At 30.4% G+C, this 5,197-nt stretch overlaps 1 pseudogene; it reads left to right on the top strand.

Annotated features, from left to right (window-relative positions):
* The first annotated feature begins 236 nt into the window (after positions 1 to 236).
* On the top strand, positions 237 to 1,574 carry LOC127561612 (AP-1 complex subunit sigma-3-like; annotated as a pseudogene).
* Positions 1,575 to 5,197: the final 3,623 nt, after the last annotated feature.

Raw genomic sequence — 5,197 nt, 5'->3', positions numbered from 1 at the left:
CTTAAAAAATAAAATAGGCCAATTTTTTTTTAAAGCACAAAAATCCACTGAAGAGAACTCCTTAAAAGGTAGAATTGTCCAAATGGGAAAAGATGTACGAAAATAATTCCTTAAAAATTAAAATTGGTGTAGAAGGTCACCTTGGTAGCCCATAGCTCCTGCTTCTGGCCCAACCTGTCCAGCAGTTGAACCATGCTTCTGCAGGGAGATGGATGGTGGCCTTGTCCTCTGGCAATATGATCTATTTTATATAGCTGTTTAGTCAACAAGGGAAATTAAGGTTACAGAAGTAGTATTCCACATTCCCTGATTGAGAGGGAAAAAAGATCATCTAAGAAATAATACCGATGATTCTGCATTGTGGTTGAAAGATGAACAGTTTTATGGATTGAAAGGATCTAAAACTTGTTTATAAAAGATATGCTATTGTTGGTAGAATTGTGAACTGATCCAGCCATTCTGGAGAACAATTTGGAACTATACACAAAGGGCTATAAAAGTATAAATAGTCTTTAACCCAGCAGTGTCATTGCTAGATCTGTATCTCAAAGAGATCATAAAAGAAAAGAAAGGACCCACATATGAAAAAATGTTGTAACAGTTCTCTTTGTCATGGCAAGAAATTGGAAAATGAGTGGATGCCCATCAAATGGAGAATGGCTAAATAAGTTATGGTATATGAATATAATGGAATACTATTATTCTATAAGAAATTTTGAACAGGCTGATTTCAGAAAAGCCTGGAGAGACTAATGCAAACTAATGCTGAGTGAAGTGGACAGAGTCAGGAACACACTGTACACAGTAATAATAAGATTATGGGATGATCAAATATAACAGACTTCACTATTCTCAGAAATACACTGACCCAATACCATATCTTAGAAAAAGAAATTGAACAAACCACAAATGAGCTCCCTAAGAAAAATTCCCCAGGATCAGAGACTGAATGTGGATCAAAGTATACTATTTTCACCCTTTTTTGTTTGCTTTTCCTTTCTTGTGGTTTATCCCTCTTGTTCTGATGTTTTCTTTCACAAAATGACTAATATGGAAATATATTTAAAATTATTGTATATGTATTACCTATTTGGTTCACTTGCTATCTTGGGGAGGGGGAAGGTAAGAGCAAGAGAAAGAAAAAAATTATGGAATTCAAAATCTTATAATAATTAATGTTGAAAACTATCTTGACATATAATTGGAAACATAAAATACTATTGAATTAAAAAAAATTTAAAAAGAAGTCTGCTAGCTTATATTTTTACTGTGCAATAGAAAATTAGAACAATGAACTTTTGATACTAGAGATTATACATCAATATGTGGAATTACTGGACAAGCATTTTGGACAAGTCTGTGAGCTGGATATTACATTTAATTTCAAGAAGACATATTTTATCCTTGATGAGTTTGTAATAGATTGAGAAATCCAGGAACTCTCAAATAATAAGGCTATAGAAGACTCTGATGTATTAAAGGAGACAATGGAAGAATACATGAGCAAACATGCATTTCAAATGAAAAACCTACTTAACAACCCAATGATGCTATATGTCATAAATCTGCAATAATTCGGCTGGTTTAGATTATTTGCTGATGTGCCAAAACTTTATGCCAAAAATAATTTAAATGAAATGAAATGAAACTTCTTGGGTATTTTGAGAGACTGTATTTAGCAAAGATTTAAAACTTGTAACAATTGAATATCTATATTTTCCTCTGCACATGGGTTCTCTTGACTGTGGAACTTAACCATTATTCACTAGACTGCATATTTTGTTTGATTTTACCAGCAAAGCAACAATTTTAAAATATTTTTCAGAAAGGAGTTGTGCTATATTTTTGCTAGCATTCTCAACATATTGGCAACTATTTTATATAAAAAATATTGTGAATGAATTGCCTATCTTGAACTAAAATAATACTTTTTTCTAACTAAAAAAAAATTATAGTTGTTCAACTAGAAGCTAATGACTTCATGAGATTTCAGAAAACAATAAAACAAAGTTCAAAAAATGAAAACAAATAGAAGAAAATTTTAAATATCTCATTGGAAAAATAATTGACTTGGAAAATAGATTCAGGAAAGATAATTTTAAAATTACTGGACTACTTGAAAGCCATAATCAGAAAAAAGAAAAGAATCTGCCATCTTCTTTCATGAATTTATCAGGGAAAACTGCCCTGATATTCTAGAACCAGGGGATCAAATAAAAATTTAAAAAAACCTATCAATCACTTCCTGGAAGAGATCCCAAAATGAAGACTCCTCAGGAATAATATTTTAGTCAAATTTCAAAACTCTCAGCTCACAAAGAAAATATTGCAAGCAACCAGAAAGAAACGATTCAAATACCATAGAGCCAATGGCAGGGTCACACAAGATTTAGCAGCTTTCACTTCAAAAGAAAGGAGGGTTTGAAATATGATATGGCAAAGAAACAAGGATTACAACCAAAATAATCTACTTAGTAAAATTAAGTATAATCCTTGGAGGAAGGGGAGGGGGAGAGATGAATATCTATTGTACCTGTGGACTTTCAAACATTCCTGAGAAAAATTTATTTTCAAATGCAAGACTCAAGAGAAGCATAAAATGGTTAAATATGAAAGAGAAATCATGAAGGAGAAATCATGAAGGATACAATGAGGTTAAACTGTTTATATTCCTATGTGGAAGATGATACTTGTAACTACTAAGAAATTTGTCATTATTAGGGCAATTAAATGGAGTAGATATAGACATAGGACACAGGTGAAAGTTGAATATGAAGGGATAACTTCAAAAAAATAAAATTAAGGAGTAAGAAAGAGGGATCTATTGGAAAAAGGGGGAAGAGAAAGGAGTAAGAGGGAAAATATCACATAAAAAGGAACAAAAGCAAAAACTTAATGCAATAAAATTTACATAACATAATGAAAATTACTTTCAGTTAAGGGTTATAGAAACAAATTAAAAATTAATTGGAAACTAAATAATCTTATTCTAAAGAATGAATGGATCACAGAATAAATGATGGAAACAGTCAACAATTTCATTAAAAAGAATGACAACAATGAGACAAGAAACAAAAATTTATGGGATGCAGCAACAGCAGTACTTAGAGGAAATTTTATATCTCTAAAGGCTTGTATCAATAAAATAAAGGGCAGGTTAATGAATTGGGCATGCGATTTTCAAAAGTAGAAAAAAAATTTAAATCCCCACTTAAACACCAAGGTAGAAATCATTAAAATCAAAAGAGAGATCAATAAAATTAAAAGTAAGAAAAACATCGCTCTAATAAAAAAAAAAATTCTTAGCTGATTTTGTTTTTAAAAATGATAAATCATTAAATAATTTGATTTTTTTAAAAGGAAGAAAACCAAATTACCAGTATAAAAACTGAAAAAGATAAATTTATCACCAATGAAGAGGAAATTAAAACTATTATTAGGAGCAATTTTATCCAATCAAATGCCAATAGATCTGACAATCTAAGTGAAATGCATGAATATTTACAATACTATGTATTGCCCAGATTAACAGAAGAGGAAATAGAGTTCTTAACCATATCTTAGAAAAAGAACTTGAAACCACAAATGAGCTCCCTAAGAAAAATTCCCCAGGATCAGAGATTTTCACAAGTGAACTATGTCATACATTTAAAGAACATTGAATTCCAATATCATATAAAGTAATTGGAAAATTAGACAAAAAAGGATTCTACCAAATTCCTTTTATGGCACAAACATAGTGTTGATACCTAATTCAAGAAGAAGAACAACAACAACAAAAAGAGAATTGTAGAGCAAAAATAAACATTTTTAAACAAAATACTAACAAGGAGATTACAGCAATATATCACAAAGATCATGCACTATGACTGGGGAATGGGGTTATACCAAGAATGCAAGGTTGATTCAATATTAGAACTATCAGTATTATTGAGGATACCAATAAAAAAACCAACAAAAATAATATGATTATCTCAATAGATACAGAAACGGCTTTTGACAAATTATAACTCTCATTCTTTTAAGAATACTAGAAAGCATGGGAACAAATGGAACTTTCCTTTAAACAATAAGTTGTTATCTGTCTAAAAGTATCAGCTAGCACTCTCTTTAACAGGGATAAGTTAGAAGCCTTCCTAGTAAGATAAGAGGTGAAACAAGGATTCCCATTATCCATTTATTCAATATTGTACTAGAAATACTAGCTCTATCAATAAGAGAAAAAAATGAAAGAAGGATTTAAAATAGGCAATGAAGAAACAAGCCTACTATTCTTTGCAGATGATGTAATAGTATACTTTGAGAATTCTACACCATCAACTAAAAATCTAGTTAAAATAATTAACTTCAGCAAAATTACAGGACACAAAATAAACTCACATAACTCATCAATATTTCTATAGAACGTTACCAACAAAATCCAGTAGAAAGAGAGAAGTCCCATTTAAAATAACAGGAGACAATATAAAATATTTGGAAGTCTACCTGCCAAGACAAACTCAGAAACTATGAACACATTTACAAAAAACTTTTCACACAAATAAAATCATATCTAAACCCCTGGAGATGTACTAATTGCTCAATAATAAACCAAGTCAATATAATAAAAATAACAATTCTACCTAAATTAATTTATTTATTCAGTGCAATAATAAACTATCAAAAAATTATTTCATGGAGCTAGAAAAAAGAAAAAAACAAAATTCATCTGAAAGCACAACAGGAAGATCACAACTATCCACAGATATGAAAAAAAAAAATGCTTTAAATCCCTATTGGTTAGAGAAATAGAAATTAAAACAATTCTAAGGTACCACTTCACACTTATCAAATTGGCTAATGTGACAGAGAAAAGAAAAATGACAAATATTGAAGGGAAGTGGGGAAAATTAGAACACTAATTCACTGTTGTTGGAGTTATGGATTGATCCATTTTGGAGAGCAATGTGAACTGTTCCCAAAGGACTATAAAATAGTACCTACTCTTTGATCCAGAAAATCCACTCCTAGCTCTGTGTCCCAAAGAGATCAAAAGAAAAGAACCTCTATATACAAAAATATTTTCATCAGCTTTTAGTGGTAACAAAGAATTTGAAATTGAAGGGATATCTATCAATTAAGGAAGAGCTTAATAAGATGATTTATAATTGTGATGGAATACTTTTGTGCTATAAGGAAGGATAATTTCATAAAAACC

This window comes from Antechinus flavipes, chromosome 4, assembly GCF_016432865.1.
Source record: "Antechinus flavipes isolate AdamAnt ecotype Samford, QLD, Australia chromosome 4, AdamAnt_v2, whole genome shotgun sequence".
NCBI lineage: Eukaryota > Metazoa > Chordata > Mammalia > Dasyuromorphia > Dasyuridae > Antechinus > Antechinus flavipes.
The sequence above is the reverse complement of the archived record's forward strand: the minus strand, read 5'-3'. Positions and strand labels throughout refer to the sequence as shown.